Source organism: Odocoileus virginianus, chromosome 31 (genome assembly GCF_023699985.2).
Source record: "Odocoileus virginianus isolate 20LAN1187 ecotype Illinois chromosome 31, Ovbor_1.2, whole genome shotgun sequence".
Classification (NCBI taxonomy): Eukaryota; Metazoa; Chordata; class Mammalia; order Artiodactyla; family Cervidae; genus Odocoileus; species Odocoileus virginianus.
In genome coordinates this window covers 6,797,835-6,815,392 of record NC_069704.1, presented here as the reverse complement: position 1 = coordinate 6,815,392, position 17,558 = coordinate 6,797,835, and the positions used below count along the sequence as shown (strand labels likewise).

The window sequence follows — 17,558 nt, the reverse complement described above, 5'->3', positions numbered from 1 at the left end:
GCTGTGAGCACAACATAAAGAAGGCTTGCATTCCTCAGGGAGCAGAGCCTAAGTGAAGGGCTTGGGTGCAGACGGTGAATTTGGGAGGTGACTCCGAGAAAACAGGCACGGGGAATAGGAAGGATGAGGCAGGGAAGAGGGACAGTCAATACCGAGGTATATCACTAAGTGTGTTGTTGTGAGCGATGGGGCTTGCTTCCAAAGGAACCCTTGAGGAGTGGAGGGATGCTCCCTCAACTGTTTGGCTAAAAGTCGGGGGACTGGAACCCATACCTCCTGATTTCTGACAGCCATTGGTAGGGAGCCTCCCGGGAGCGAGCCAACTTCCCCACACTTCTCTTTAGTGTGGTTTGCTCCCAGGCCTAGGGAGCTCAGTCTCCTACGAGCCGTGGAACAGAAAGTGCAAGTGTGCGTTTGAGGTCGCTGGCAGCACAAGGTGAGCCTGGGTGTGCACCACAGCTGCAGCTGAAATGACCCTGGGCCGAGAGGCTGTATCACGGCCCCGGCGGCGGCTGCGGTAAAGAACCAGCCTCTGCCTTTGAGGAATTGATAGAAAGAGCAACAGATGAGCCTTCATCATCGAGGTCCAGGACAGACTTGACAGGTCCCCTGCTGAGACAGCCCAGAGTCAGTTACCGATCGCCCACCCCGTGCCAGGCATAGGGCCGCGCGCTGTGGGCACGGTCCCGAGCCTCTCAGGCGAAGGCCCTCCCTGCGGAGCTCACAGCTTAGCAAGGCAGGCTGGCGGGGCTGTTTTCCTGAGCAACCCTTTGCACAGTCTTGCAACTTAATACTAATACGGAATTTAATAATATTAAACTCAGCATTAACGTGCACTTGGCTAATAGAGCCTGTCCTTTTCTACAGTTGGATTAATTAAGGCTGTAAAAGCCCTCGTCATCCACACCATCCCAAGTACCAATGATGCTAATACATTTGGCGGGACAAGCTATTGCTAACATGTGTGAGGAGAGCCGGTCTGGGGAGCAGGCTGCGGGGAGGGGGGGCGGCGGTGAAAGGAGAGCCCCTCGCCATCACTCTTGAAGGACCACAGTGTGTGTTCACTGCCTTCAAGGCGCTCATCCACCGAGGGCTTTCTTCTCTTCCTTTTCTTTTTTAAATCGCATTCCTAAACGTTATACTATTGTGAAGCGGAAAGAGCCCTACGGTACAAAATGTGCTTCTCATCAGACTCTCGGTGCCTCGAACACTTCCAAATGCCTCCAGTCTTCATTCAGCATCTCTCTCCCTGGGCAGCGAGGCAGAAAGCTTGTGTGCTGACGGTGGGCCCGATCAGCCCCTCTGACCGCAGATGTGATGAAACGGCATACAATCTGGCAGAGCTGGGCTATTATTCACATTTGGTCAAGAGGAGAAGAGAGGCTCAGAGATTGGGGCACAGTGCCCAACCACACAGCTACTACGCTGCGAGGCTGGGACTTGAACCCGGGCTGATCCAATCCCAGAGCCTGTGGTTTTCCACCGCAACATGTCCTTCCTAATTGTTCTGTCTCCACAGGCCTCAGTCTCCATGTCTCTACAGGGGGATGTCAGTATCTACCCTGCAAGGGGCTCAGGAGGACTGAATTTGATGCAGTCCATAAAAAGAATATAGAAGTGCCTTAAAACTTGCAAAGAGTGATGCATCCATAAAAGCGTGCTGTTCGGGGAAATCCACAGAGTGTCAGGTGAGATGATAAAAATGCCAGGGGGTGCTTCTGGAGTCAGAGAAGGGAAGAAGCCATCATCCTTCGGGAGGTAGTAAGGTATATTGGTGTTCAGCCCCCAGGACACACTGGGGCGCACAAACCGTGACGGCAAAGGGCCTTCACCAACCTGGAAACATACTCGCTGGTGACACAGAGGAAAGGAGACAAAGCGGGGGATTGAGGATGCTCTAGAGCAGGGAGATCTAGGCTTCGCTTCCTGGGCCTAGAGCTTCCAGAATCTTCTCAGCTCTAGAGGACTGGCTTCTCTTCCTTCATTTCAGCTGAAGTTCCACATCCCCAGAAGTGTCAGCGCCACTCTGTCTGAAGAACCCATACTGCCTACTCCCGGTTACCCCTCCTCACAGAACTTGTGACTTTTTTCCCCCAAGGGCCAGTGACAGCCTGCAGTTACTCTAGTTATTTGTTTACCTCTATTTTCATGCGATTACTAAAATGTTGGTTCTATGGGTTCAGGAGCCCTGTCCATCTTCTTGTATCTGGTTTATAGTCTCCCCAGTGGCTGGCAGAGTATGGGACACAGCAGTCATTTGTTAAACATCCGCTGACTGAATGGAGGTGGGCAAGGCTGGTGGCTTTTCCCTTGTAGCTCAGTCGGTAAAGACTCTGCCTGCAATGCAGCAGACCCGGGTTCGATTCCTGGGTTGGGAAGATCCCCTGGAGCAGGAAATGGCAACCCACTCCAGCATGCTTGCCTGGAGAATCCCAAGGACAGAGGAACCTGGTGGGCTACAGTCCATGGGGTCGCAGGAGGCAGACACGACTTGGCGACCAAACCACCACCACCAGCAAGGCTGGAGAGGTCGGCAGATGACACAGCCAGGCTTTGTCAACATGTTGAGAGAACTTGTGTTCGCTCCTCTTGGAAGCTTTCCGTGGTCACCCCTCCATCCAGCAGGGGCCAGGTTGCCCCCCTGGGTCTCCCTGGCGCCCTTGTCTCCCACCATTGTGGTCTTTAACCCTCTGTCCTGTGACAACTACTCCGTGCCTCTCTCCCCCTGTGGGCCAGGAGGACCTGTGGAAAGGGATCTAGCCTCTTGTTCACCATCTCAGCCCTGTCATGGGCGTGCAGAATAAGCAAGCTGATGAACAAGCAGCACTTCCTTCCCAGCTGGAAGGAGGTCCGCAGCAGGCACAGTGGGTTAGGGCTTCCTTGTACAGAAAGATTTGTTTGCTGTGCGCATGCATACAACATAATGATGCCATATTTGTATATATCATAAAGTGATCACCACAAGTCTCGCTAACATCCATGATCACACATAGTTAACTTTTTTTGAATCATGGTTCCAAAAGACACAAGCACCCCAATGTTCATAGCAGCACTATTTACAATAACCAGGACATAGAAACCACGTAAATATCCATCAACAGATGAATGAATAAAGATGTGATACACACACACAATGGAATATTACTTGGGCAGCAATCTTTGAATTGTGCCAGAAAGAGCCATCCTATGAGGCCTGCAGGTCTTGTGTGAAAAAGCCCTGAATTCAGAGTTGGGGGAAACGCTGCAGCCCTGCCTCTCTGTGACACCCTGTACAGATCAGTTCCTCTCTTTCTGCAGATGCAAATGGCCATGATGGAAAGAAAGGGCATCAAGCTTCCTCCCAACCTGTACCTGATCTGATCTTGCAGCTAATGTCAACACTGCCACCCCTCTGTTTTCCTCTAAAGATCATGTCGCTTCCTCAGTCTTAGCTTTCTTGAGCTTTGTCTAATTGTTAGATTAACACTCCCTGACACATACATCTCAGGAAATTTCCCTCGTTAATATTCTTGCTTCCTGATCTCTGCTTAGCCCTGGTGTTTCTGTGCAGCCAAACCTTCAACTGTAACATCTCAGCCTTCACAATGGCTGCTCATGAACCCTTTGATTCTTGTCTCTAGGATGAGAAGTGCCTTTCTCTTCCTTCGGCCTTCTCCTTTTGCAAAGCCCTTTACAGGTTGCATTGCATGCCTGTACCTCCTCATATTTAAGTTTTAGGAGTGACGGGTGAGGCAGGCAAAACAAGATGGAAGTGAAAAGTCCCATTCTACAGAAGGGGAAACTGAAGCTCAGCAAATAGGCTGGAGCAGACGCTTCCTGAGTCCTGATCTAATGCATTAGTGGCCGCACAGCCCAAGAGCTGTGAGCTCCTGTCTCTCCACCCACGCACGGAGCCCAGCCACGACTAGCACAGCTTTACAGCCACCCCGTGAAGTCCGGAAGGAGGCACCCACCCTTACTGAGCCCGCCATGTGTCACTGACCTAGACAATTATATTTACTAAAACACCAGTGTCAGGTCCCCTGTGGGGAGGGGAAGTAGCAGAAAGGGCAATGCTGCGCTCAGTCCTGGTTTGAAATCTGACTTTGCTTGAAGACTCTTCCAATCAACTTAATCTCTCTAAGCTTCCTTTTCTTCATCTGTAAAAGGGATGTGAAAATGCCTACCTTCAAGGGACAATGGGATCATACTGAGAATTAATGCAGGCAATCAATACAGTGCCTGGCACATGGTGAACATTCAACAAATGGTGCCCTTATTATCTTTAGTTATTATTAAAACTACCAATTCACAGAACATTTCATATTGGGTAGGCAGAGAATTCAGCAATCCAGAGAAAGTGAATTATCCTCGTGAACTTGGCATCTCTTTCTCCTCCCAGACAGAGCTGCACAACCTATGTGCTCATTTAGCATTAAAAAAATGTTAAATGCCCAAAGCTGCTTTCCTTCACTAAATATAAACCTCAAGGCCTGGGATCAGCAGACAGCTGGGGATCTTCGGTGGATAAGGGAGCCCTGTTTGCATTTTTTCTTTCCCTGTGCAGGCAAATCTAACCTTCAAACCCAGTCTGACCAGGACCCTCCAAAGATGACCTCTGGGGACCCCCATCATGGCACCAGCGAGGATTGAATGAGACCCGGAGTCCATTTCTTTACCCAATGCACTTCCCCACCACACTTGCACACGCACGTACACACAAATACACACGCCTCCCTCATCCCAGCCCCGTGCTCAGGCCCCACAGCAGGGAGCCTCCAGGAGGGTGGGGAGGAGGCCAGCAGAGATGAGTCAGGTTTTCTGGTCGTGCGAGCAACACCATTCCACTGCGCTGAGGTGAATCACGGAGAAGGAGGTGGGACCAGAGAGGTGGGTTTCCAAGTGAGAGAGGCAGAAAGACAGACAGAGACACACAGAGAGGTGGAAACGGGAAGGAGCAGAGGAAGACTGTCAGAGAAGCAGAGCCAGGAAATGCTAAGAGACAGAGAGGCTGAGGCGGAAACACAGCTCTAGAGAGGAACAGCGCGAGAAGGGAAAACAGGAGTCATAGATGGGGAAAGAGAGTCATGCAGAGAGATACAGGCAGAGATCAAAACCAAGGGAAGTGGAGACAGGAGGAGACCAAGATGACGAGAAACAAGGGGGGAAGGAGGGACGGAGGGTGGAAAGAGGGGGAAATGATCCCAAAAAAGAGAACAGGAGAAGACAAGAGAAAGAAGCAACTGGGGCAGAGGCAGAGAGAGGCGGAGAGGCAGACAGCGGGACGCCGAAGCCCGCCGCTGTAAGGTGAGGAGCAGGATGCCTGGAGCTCCCCAGGGCCGGCCAGTCTCCTCCTCACCCCCTTCTCCACGGCCCTGCCTCTGCTCTGACAGAGGAGACAGACCCTGGCCCCAGACAGTGCACGCTGCTCCCTTCCGTCCTCAGCTTTGAACCCAAAACCAACACGGTCAGAGACACTCTTTCCCCACAGCCTGGCTGGAGGAGGGCGGCCTCGGGGTCCCCCCTAAACCCTGCAGGGAGAGGTGACTTTCTGAAGAGGTTCAGAGGCCGGGAGGACTTCCGCCAGACATAGGGGCCCTGGGCATCCGACCAGGGCAAGCTTAGGGGCCTCTGGGCCCACCATCCCAGGAGCACTGATCTGGAAGGTAAAGACGGGAGAGTGGGTGGGCGACAGCCGTCATTTTCATCTAAATCCCTCATCTATCCCTCCTCCACACAGATTTCTCTATGTTTTTTCTTTTCCACTCTCTATTAAAGTGACTCCCTCGCCTCCCCGTTTATATTAAAATTTTCCTTTAAATAAAAAAGGGGCAACAAGTCCTCTCTTCAGTCCACAATGAAAGCTATAAAAGGGTTTTTAAACTTGGAAAATTTGGCTGGTCAGTTTTTCCTACTGTTTAATACGCGCCTTAAGTTACACTGAATGGGTAAACATGGTTTATAAGTGACTAACTCATACCTAACTCTAAAAGTTTATAGCCATATATATTATATATAATAATTTATATAAAGTTTATTATACACATATATCATCTACATTTATATAACATATATATAAAAGTATCTGTATATACGCATATGTGCACATATATACACATACATATATATATATTTATATGTACAAACATAAACACACACATGAATACTCACATATACACGTGCATGTGTATATAAACAATTGCTCAAGTTTGTACAGCTCCCTGGGGTTTACAAAGCCTTCTTTTTCTCTCGTTTGATCCTCACGATAACCCTGGGAGGCAGACAGAGTGGGATTATTGCCCCCGGTTTACTGGGACCTGTGGTTCGGGCAAAGCCTCCAGGGTCCCACAGGTCTCGAAGCGGCCATGACCCACGTCACCGTTCCCCTCTCCACAGCTGTGCAGACTGACACCATGAGCGTGGGGCAGGCAGTGCGCACTTCTGGACCCGTAAGGGGCCAAAGCCAAGGGAAGCTTGGGGCAACCCGTGTTTCAGGGCTTCATTTTACAGGCTGGAGGACTGAAGCTCAGAGTCACCGCTAACCTAGATGCCACTTCTTTGCAAACTGGAGAGAAACGAGTATCCCTTCCTTCAGTCACCTTCCTTCCCTGTATTTGAAAATCTCCTTAACATTTGGATTCCTTAAAACAAGACATTTAATTAATGGTTAATACACATCTACAATGTGTATAATTGAAACGGGGAGCTTTCACAGGTGGTTAGCATTCTGCCCTGCAGAACTTGTGCAACTGTATGTGGCATTCCGAGGTGTGAGCTCAAGCAAGGTCAAGGCAGAAAGGAGGGCAGAAGAGACAGTTGGGAAGGCCAGATGAGAGCAGGGCCAACATGCTGGGGTCCAGGAAGACAACTCACTTCACTTCAAGCTTAGCAGGAGAAGGATAACAACATTATTAAGCACTTAGTCATGTCTGATGCTTGCAGTAACCTTTAAGAGTAGGACATATGTCTAACTACTGCTTGCATTTCTGCCTTGCCTTCTCAACTGATATCAATAATTTAAATAATAATTTGAATATTATTCACAATCTTTTGGGCTTCCCCGATGCTCAGTGGGTAAAGAATCTGCCTGCAATGAAGGAGGTGCAGTCCCTGAGTCAGAAAGATCCCCTAGAGGAGGAAATGGCAACCGACACTCCAGTATTCTTGCCTGGGAAATCCCATGGACAGAGGAGCCTGGTGGGCCACAGCCCAAAGAGTCACAAAGTGTCGGACACAAATGAGCATGCCCACATAATCTTTTAGGTACTATGCTTAATATTTTGTGCACTTCAGCACATTTCAGCTTATTCATAGGGGAACAAAAGCTATTCCCCTATTTCAGATTAAGATATCGAGATGTACAGAGGTGTAGTAACCTGCCCAAGGTCACGGAGAAAATTGCTTGGCTTAGATTTCAGTTTTATAAGGAAAGGATAGAGGTGGAGGTATCATCACAAGTTGCATCCTCTGAAGATAATTGAAATGCTTCCCTCACGCAATCACTACCGACTGTCCTAGCACACCAGACCCTACTTTGTATGTGGGGCATCGATATCCAGCGAAGGGAAGGGATCTGCCTCAAGTCACACCACAAGCAGCAGCAGCCAGGAATGTAAGCAGCTCTCTGGCTTCTCACACTGTGTGTTTTCCAGTGTCCCATAGTCCATCCGTTCCTTCAATCACATTGAGACTGTTGATGAACGGAGCCATCTGGATGATCCATTCACAGAGTCTCCGTTCTGGGGACCCTTTGGTGGGTCCAACTCAGCTTCTCCCTAGTACCTCGCTTGCCTCCTCGTTTCTACCTCTCTCTTGCCCATGAATGCAGATCGATGTGGACAGTCATCAGAAATGTAAAAGGGAAGGAAGGTAGGAAGAAGAGAGGGAGGGAGGGAAAAGGCAAAACAAAATCACCACCAGGAGTCTGCCACGACAGGCAAAGAAACCTCTGACTTTGGACCCCAGCAGAACTGGGCTTCCTGCCTTCAGCATCCTCTGGGGTAAGGAGGAAGTACTCCCACTCGACGGAATGTTTTAAGGAATTAACGTGATGTAAAGTGTCTGGCCCAGTGCTTGCCCCTGATGCATAAATATGCTTCCAAGGCAAGAGGTGGCTCTGGGCCAGGGGTACTCACGCTGGGCTACAGCGTTACAGTACATGTGGCATCTCGGGTCCATCAACTCCTCTCCTTGGTCTATAAGACCTGAGTGATCCAGGACCACCCTGCAGCTGCAGCCACAGCCCCTCCCCTCTCACCTGGCTGATGCTGCATCATTGTCAAAGTCCTGCCATCAGAGAGGATTCCCTGATCATCTTCACAAAAATGGAATCCCCCAGCCTCCATCCCCAGCTGCTGTTTTATTTTATCTATTTTATCATCATCCCCCTACCTCTACTCCATGACAGGAAGACATTTCTGTTGTTGTTTAGTGCTATGTCCTCAGCTTCTAGAAGAGTGGTTTGGTATACAGTAGGTGCTCAGTAAGTGTGTGCTGAATAACTGTACTCACAGTTCCCCAGGGAACACCAAGAGGCTAGGCAAGCTGGCATTTGCATTCGCACTTTATACATCAATAAATTGACGCCTGGGGATGTGAAGAAACTTCTCCAAAGGCCTCCCGCTGGTAATGACAGAGGTGGGACTGGTGGGCTGAGCTGTCAGACTCAAACCCAAAGCCTCTTCTCTGCCACCGAGTTGTGTTTCCTATTACTGCTCCCCATCACCCCCCAGTGCACCCCGGGGAACAGTGTTATTTGGGATTCTGTTGCTTAGGTGATGCTGCAGGAGGTGGAGGTGTTAGGAGTGATTTCCCTCTGTGGGTTCTCCACCCAGACGCAGGATTTTCCAGGGCCACCCTGCACATAAGCCTGAGCACTGGCACTCGCCCTGGAGCAGCAAGCAGAGCATCTGTTTTGCAGACCAGCCACCAGTGGCCAGGAGGAGGAAGGGATGGTATCGAGTCGGGACCTCGTGGGAAGAGGGCAGGCAGGGCTCGCTGCAGCCTCTCCGACGCTCCAGAGCGCCAGGCAGGAGGAAGCCAATTACCCCTTCAGAGCAATTTCCGCTCTGTAAAGAGGCGATGACTTACTTCATTGCCCTGAGGTTTCCACTTGCCTCCTGGGGATGGCCAAGTCCTGTTGGGAAAGGGCGCACTCACTGACTCCTCCCTTCCCTGGAGAGGAAAGGAGCCTGGGCTTGGACTCAGGCTGCACTGACCTCCTCTGTGACTCACCTGCCCTCTCTGAATGTCAGTTCTCTCATCTGCTACACTGATTCTTGGGTCTAGAGGAACTCTGGGGATTGTCTGGGGGAGATGGTGTCGACAAAACGTGTATCATGTCACGTGCCCACGCTACAGGCTGGGTCTGTGCTGGGTGCCCTACACACCCGATCTCTTTAACTCTCACAGAAACATGTGAAGCTGGTATCATTATGCATATTTTTCAAGAGAAGGAATGTATACTCAAGATCAACAGCTCATACAGATGGTGAGCAACCACAATGGAATGAGAACCAAGGACTATCCAGGCTCTGAATCGGTGTCCCCTTCAAATGCAGAGTTGGGGTATTGTCATTTGGCATCCTCAAAGTCAGAGCCAGGTCCCTTAGAGATCACTGAAATGAATCTTCTGTCTCCCAAGTGGAGAAGTGCACATACAGGAAGGAAAGTGACTTGCCTGAGGTCACACAGCAGGATAAAGGCAGAGTCAGGTGGTTCAGGGAGGTGGGCATTAGACACTGGCTACATGGAGGTGGTTCTAATATGGGCATCATCTTTATATCCTACCCAGCTCCTCAACCTGCAGGAATGTCACTTCAGTGTCCTTTCAACCGGACCAGTCAGCAGACTGTGAGGTCAGGGTGTGTGTGTGTGTGTGTGTGTGTGTGTGTGTGTGTGTCTGTGTGTGTGTGTGTGTGTGTGTCTGTGTGTACGTACATGCATGAACACATGGGAAAGACCCCCACTGGGCAGCCCTCATCCATGAAGGCATCATTGACAGCCTTGCCCACAGGCATAGCACTTTACAGGGCATTTTCCTTTTCTGTCTGTCTTTCGATCCTTGCAGCAATACTTCGGAGCAAATGTTCTTACTTTACTTTACAGAGGAGGAAAGCTGAGGATCAGAAAGGGAACTGATTTGCCACAGCAATAAGCATCAATGTGGGGTTACTGTGAAGGATCCAGGATCTGGATGCACTTCGCTAATTTCTGTCAAGTGACCTTTCCTCAGCATCCCCACGAGACAAGGGATGAGCAGAGAACAAAGAAGGGGGTGCTTCCACACTGGGAAGAAAAGGAGGCTGGACCGGGGGACACAGAGGAAGTCGTTTGGAAGATGAGAGCAAGACGGAGGTGAGAAGACGCCCTGGGGGCCGTTTTCCAGGGAGTTCAGCCACTGCAGCATCTTTTCCATTCTGCACCTTTTTTTCTTTTGCCTCACTTCTGCCTTTTTAAACAAATTCCCCAATAAGCTGAATTGTCAAACGGTTCCCATTTGGATGTCACTGTGAATCTTGACTTTTTCTTCCTTTTCTGGTGATAGAATGCTGATTTTGATTGGGGGCCACTCTCTGCCCCTCAGCAGAAAACAGCAAACAGCAATACCTACATCGTAAACCAATGGTTATTTAGCAATATTTGCGTTGGTGGTAGGCACATGAGCCAGGTATCAGGAAAGTGTGCTAGAGCTTATCGGGAAAGTGTGCTTCTGAGATTTCTTAGGCTGGAAACCCAGGAAGAGAACCCATTTCCTCTGTTGAACATGTCTGCATACACACTTCACAGACTTGTGGTCATCCTGCAATCGGCGCCAGGCTGCCATCTTGCTGCCAGCTTGGGGAAGGAACCAGCATCACGGAGAACCTGGATGTGGACCTCTGATAGGCCGCACTTGGATCCACTCTTCCTCTGGACTTCTGGACACACGAGATAATCCATTTCCTTATTGTTTAAATTGACGTGAGTTGCAGTTACTGTTCGCAGCAGCCAAAGGCCACCTGATTCCTCCTGGGGGCTCTTCTGGGCAGCCTGCTTCATGAACCAGTGTGGTCCTCAGTAATGGTGTTGTGACCTGTTGAGTCAGGTCGTCAGAAGTCATTAGTCACCAATAAAAGAAAGACAAAATATTTCAGAATGTTCTGCTTTTTAGATAATCTAGACCAATGGTCCTCAAACTTTATTATGCATCAGACTCTCCTGATGAGAGAGTTCCTTATTGAAACAGAGATTGCTAGGCTCTCACTCCCAGAGTTACTAATTCAGTAATCTGTGATGGGGCCAGAGAATTTAAATTTTTAACAAGTTCCCAGACACTGCTGTTGCCTGTGGTACAAACCACATTTTGAGAACGAGTGATGTAGACAATTGATAATAATGTCCCTCATGCATATTTGCATATAAATATGATTTCTCGATGGAAAGAAAAATGAAACAGAGCTATAGCAAGAAGCCACACACCGAGAAACTTTTGAGGAGGCTGTCTTGCATTGACCACACTCTTCATGCGTGTCATGTGGAAATGAGGGTTGAGATCCAGGCCTCTAGATGCCTGTGGCTTCAGACTCAAGAAAACCTATGACTCAGGTGCAGGGATTGAGGGATGAGACAGTAAGATGCTCATTTTCATCCCCTGCCACAAAGCTAAAATGTTTGTGAGCTCAAAAGTGACAGTACTAACTACTGTCACTATCATCATCATTGCCACCATATAGACCTTATACATTCCTTTTACATCCATTATCTCATTTAGTCTCTATAACAACACTGTGAAAATGATCATGGAGATTATAAAAAGGATGAGGATGGAGAGACAAGAGGAGGTGAGTAAGGAGGGAAAGGAAGAGGTTGACTCCCACTGTACAGATGTGGCAACTGAGGCTGAATGCCTTTCCCTGTCATACAGTGAGCTAAGACTCAAATCCAGGTCTGTCTGTCATTAAGTTCTATATTCTCTCTACTAAACCATAATATGTTTGGTGAGTTGGCATAGGTATTAACTGTTGATAAAAAAAAGAAAATTCAGGTACTCTGGGGCTATCTCACCTTCTTAAAGAAGGCTAACTTCTTGTTTGGGAAACAGAACAGACCTAGTCTACTGGGAGTCCAAGAAAATAAAATCTGTCACCATGGACTCCAAAATCATTGTGGATGGAGACTGGAGCCACGAAATTAAAAGACGCTTGCTCCTTGGAAGAAAAGCTATTACAAACCTAAATAGCGTATTACAAAGCAGAGACATCACTCTGCTGACAAAGGTCTGTACAGTCAAAGCTACGGTTTTTTCAGTAATCAGGTACAGATGTGAGAGGCCACAAAGAGGGCTGAGTGCAGAAGAATTGATGCTTTCGAGTTGTTTTGCTAGAGAAGACTCCTTGGACAGCAATGAGATCAAACTAGTCACTCTTAAAGGAAATCAATCCTGAATATTCATTTCAAGGACTGATGCTGAAACTGAAGTTCTAATACTTTGGCCACCTGATATGAAGAGCCAATTCATTGGAAAAGACCATGATGCTGGGAAAGGTTGAGGGCAAGAGGTGAAGGGGGTAACAGACGATGAGACAGTTGGATGGCATCACCGACTCAATGGACATGGGTTTGAGCAAACACCATTTAATATCACAGTAATTAAAGTCTATGCCCCAACCACTAATGCCAAAGAAGTTGAAGCTGAGTGGTTCTATGATGACCTACAAGACTTTCTGGAACTAACACCCAAAAAAGATGTCCTTTTCATCATAGAGGACTTGAATGCAAAAGTAGGCAGTCAAGAGATACCTAGAGTAACAGGCAAGTTTGGCCTTTAAGTACAAAATGAAGCAGGGCAAAATCCAACACTGTTTTGTCAAGAGAATCCACTAGTGATAGCAAACACCTGCTTCCAACAACATAAGAGATGACTCTACACATGGACATCACCAGATGGCCAACACTGAAATCAGACTGATCATATTCTTTGCAGCTGAAGATGAAGAAGCTCTATACAGTCAGCAAAAACAAGACCGGGAACTAACTGTGACTCAGATCATGAACTCCTTAATGCAAAATTTAGATTTAAATTGAAGAAAATAGTGAAAGCCACAAGAGCAGTCAGGTATGACCTAAATAAAATCCCATATGATCATTAGTGGAAGTGACAAATGGATTCAAAGGATTAGATCTGATAGTCAGAGTGCCTGGAGAACTATGGAGGAAGGTTCATGACATTGTACAGGAGGAAGTGAGCAAGACCACTTCCAAAAAAAAGAAATTCAAAAAGGCAAAATGGCTGTCTGAGGAGGCCTTACAAATAGCTGAGAAAAGAAGAGAAGCTAAAGGCAAAGGAGAAGAGGAAAGATATTCCCATTTGAATGCAGAGTTCCAAAGAATAGCAAGGAGAGATAAGAAAGCCTTCCTCAGTGGTCAGTGCAAAGAAATAGAGGAAAACAATAGAATGGGAAAGACTAGAGTTCTCTTCAAGAAAATTAGAGATACCAAGGGAACATTTCATGCAAAGATGGGCACAATAAAGGACAGAAACGGTATGGACCTAACAGAAGCAGAAGATATTAAGAAGAGGTGGCAAGAATACACAGAAGAAAAGTACAGAAAAGATCTTCACGACCCAGATAATCACGATGGTGTGATCACTCACCTAGAGCCAGACATCCTGGAACGTGAAGTCAAGTGGGCCTTAGGAAGCATCACTATGAACAAAACTAGTGGAGGTGATAAAATTCCAGTTGAGCTATTTCAAGTCCTAAAAGATTTGCTGCACTCAATATGCCAGCAAATCTGGAAAACTCAGCGTGGCCAAAGGACTGGAAAACGTCAGTTTTCATTCCAATCCCAAAGAAAGGCAATCCAAAGAACGGTCAAACTACCACAAAATTGCACTCATTTCACACACTAGCAAAGTAGTGCTCAAAATTCTCCAAGCTAGGCTTCAACAGTACGTGAACCGAGAAATTCCAGATGTTCAAGCTGGATTTAGAAAAGGCAGAGGAACCAGAGGTCAAATTGCCAACATCTGTAGGATCATAGAAAAAGCAAGAGAGCTTCAGAAAAACATCTACTTCTGCTTTATTGACTATGCCAAAGCCTTTGACTGTGTGGATCACAATAAACTGTGGAAATTCTTCAAGAGATGGGAATACCAGACCACTTTACCTGCCTCCTGAGAAGTCTGTATGCAGGTCAAGAAACAATACTTAGAACTGGACATGGAACAACAGACTGGTTCCAAATTGGGAAAGGAGTACGTCATGGCTGTATATTATCACCCTGCTTATTTAATTTACATGCAGACTACATCATGCAAAATGCTGGACTGGATGAAGTACAAGCTGGAATCAAGATTGCTGGGAGAAATATCAGTGACCTCAGATATGCAGATGACACCACCCTTATAGCAGAAAGCGAAGAGGAACTAAAGAGCCTCTTGATGAAAGCAAAAGAGCAGAGTGAAAAGCTGGCTTAAAACTCAGCATTCAGAAAATGAAGATCATGGCATCCGGTCCCATTGCTTTATGGCAAATAGATGGGGAAACAATGGAAACAGTGAGAGACTTTATTTTCTTGGGCTCCAAAATCACTGAAGATGATGACTACACCCATGAAATTAAAAGACACTTGATCCTTGGAAGAAAAGCTATGATACATCTAGATAGAATATTGAAAAGCTATGATACATCTAGATAGAATATTAAAAAGCAGATACATTACTTTTCTGACAAATGTCTGTCTAGTCAAAGCTATGGCTTTTCCAGTAGTCATGTATGGATGTGAGAGTTGGACCATAAAGAAAGCTGAAAACCGAAGAACTGACGCTTTTTAATTGTGGTGTTGGAGAAGACTCTTGAGAGTCTCTTGGACTGCAAGGAGATTCAACCAGTCAATCCTAAAGATCAGTCCTGAATATTCACTGGAAGGACTGATGCTGAAGCTGAAACTCCAATATTCTGGCCACCTGATGCAAAGAACCGACTCATTGGAAAAGACCCTGATGCTGGGAAAGATTGAAAGCAGGAGGAGAAGGGGACAACGGGATGAAATGGTTGGATGGCATCACTGAGTCAGTGGACATGAGTTTGCGCAATCTCTGGGAGTTGATGATGGACCAGGAAGCCTGGCGTGCTGCAGTCCATGGGGTTGCAGAGTCAGACAAGATTGAGTGACTGAGTGAACTGGACTTGAGCAAACTCCAGGAGACAGTGAAGGACAGGAGCCCATGGGGTCACAAAGGGTCGGACATGCCATAGTGACTGAACAACAGTCTACTGGGATGGCATGGTATAGAAAAAAGGACATGCTGACCTCGGGTGAGTTACTAAACTTCCATCTCCTCAGCTGTTTACAAGGTCATAATGCCTTCCTCTCAGAACTCAGATTGGTATGAATAATATTCTATAGAAAGACCCTTTAAGAGTCCCGGGTCCAAAGTAGGCACTGAGTAATAGCAGGATGCTGTGATTTTGATACTGACGATTATTCAAGGAGGTTCTAAGGATGAACACAGATGAGACAGGTAGCAGGAAAAGGTTCAGATGGGCCGGCTGGCACGGTTGGCTTGTGTAGATGTGGGTACTCCCTGCTTAGTCAAGCCTTTGACGCCAGCTTTGAATATTATTTTCTAAAGTCATAATTTGCTAAACCATGAAGTTCACAGGCCTTACTTCACAAATTATTACTTTGCTGTGTCAAAAGCCTCCCATAACTAGAACCAGCCCTCAATGAAACAGGCAGAGAGTCAGAGCTGACTTCCACGAGGAAAACACTGTCTCAGGGGCAGCAGATGCATGGAATGGGTTTTTTGATCAAGGCTAATTGGATTTTTAGCAAGGATAGAAAGGCCAAAATGTTTTTTGTTGGTTTGTTTGTTTTTAATCACAAAGCTTAGATACGTAGATTTGGACAAGACTGTCTTACTCTAAAACTCTGATCATTATGGATGCTGCCTCCCCACTTCATTGACAGAGTCTTTCCAACGTGAGTTGGACACCCTGGTGAAAGGAGCAGAAAGGTGATTCTTGATGGGATGAATATTAAGGCTCCTATTTTTGAGAGACTTCTGCAAATTTCTGTATTCTTCACCAGGGTAAGAACATGTCTTTTTAAAGTTGCGTTCTATCGTCTTGTCTTATAGGTGCTGCGTGGAACATAAGTACGTTGACTGGAAGGCAAGCAAGTTGCTGAAACACAGGCCTTTACTATGTGAGCTGTAGATCTCAACCACCTTGGGTAAAAATGTTTCCATGGGAAAATGTAGTCAGAGTTCCCTTCCACGCTGAGGTGCCAGAAACACCTTTCCCTCGCAGCCTTTCACCGATTTCTGAGAGGCAGCGTAGTGTCATGGAAAGAGTTCTATATTTAGAGCAGGAGGACATGAGTCTCAGTCCCAGCTTTCCTGAACCCTGAGTTGAATGACCCTTGGAGTCACTCTCGGCATCTCAGTTCTTTATCTGTCAGACAGGCATGAAAACTCCTATTTTCTCTGTGTTCTTCTGTGCTTAAAGGGAAATAACGTTGACGGAACTGCTTTGAAAACTTTAAAGCCCCTGTGTAAATCTGAAGAGTTGTCAGTAACTCTGCAGTCTGTGAGGATGGGAGCCCCCCACTATATCCCTTCTACATGAAAGTGGGCTTTCACTCCTTGGGGCTCTGTGGCCAAGGTCTCAGGCCTCTCTGTGGAGATGAACCGCCTTTTGTCTCTAAGCTGCCTAGGTGTCTCTGCTGCAAAAGCTCCAATCTCCAAAGGGCATAAACGCCAAGATAAAGAGAATTTAAAGAGCCGATGACTGCAAAACACATGGACACTATGTGGAGTAGATCTTGCTTCCGCGAGGGGCGCTGCTGACAGTAGATGATGGCGGGTAGAAGGTGAAGCTCAGGAGGAAGCTGAGCCAGGGCAATGGACTTCCCAGCACAGGGGCTGGGGTCTCCTTACCTCTTCTACCCTTGTGCAGCCTGACAGCCTAACCACCAAGGACAGCTTCTGCCCTTCATGGCCGCTGTAACATGTTAATAAATCAAGCAACAGATTAAAACCCACACCCAAAAGGTATCTGTCTCATCTCTATCACTGGTCCTTGGCTCTGGGTGATAATGTTAGCCCGGGGCAGCAAGCGAGCAGGGGAGATTTAATTAAAGCCCTATACAATCAACAGTTATGGCAGAAAAGAAGTACTGAGAATTCCCTGGGATGCCAAGGGAGGCTTCTTGCTCCTTTATCCTACAGGTGCCAGCCTCAAACAAAGCTCTGAGCAAACTGATACCCTGTTGAGAGGTCCTTAATCAATCACCATGATCTCAGAAGAAGGTGAAAGCTCTTTAGAGCCATCCTAAACAGTGACCTCCTAACCACCACTCCAGATCCGCTCTTTCCACAGCCATCCCTTCTGGATCCATTCCCAAACAGCTCCCGATTTCATACCTCCGTGTTTTTGCCTGAGCTCCTGCCTCAACGTGGCAGGCCACCTCATCCCATCCCCTCGCTTGTCGCCAGCAACGGCCCTTTTATTGAAATCCTACCCTTTTCCAAGGCTTAACTCAAATGCAGTCTTCTTTAACCTATTGGTCCAAAACTCGCTCCACAGACC

General features: G+C 47.4%; 1 protein-coding gene and 1 long non-coding RNA gene across 10 annotated transcripts in view; both read right to left on the bottom strand.

Moving 5' to 3' along the window:
* Positions 1 to 17,558, bottom strand: part of ASTN2 (astrotactin 2) — a 996,620-nt gene that overhangs the window by 67,600 nt on the left and 911,462 nt on the right. The gene's annotated exons all lie outside the window — the stretch shown is intronic.
* LOC139032389 (uncharacterized) overlaps positions 8,525 to 17,558 on the bottom strand; it is an 86,326-nt gene continuing 77,292 nt past the window's right edge. The window contains exon 2 of the long non-coding RNA XR_011484912.1: positions 8,525 to 11,053. This is a non-coding gene — a long non-coding RNA (uncharacterized lncRNA). The remainder of the gene's footprint in view (positions 11,054 to 17,558) is intronic.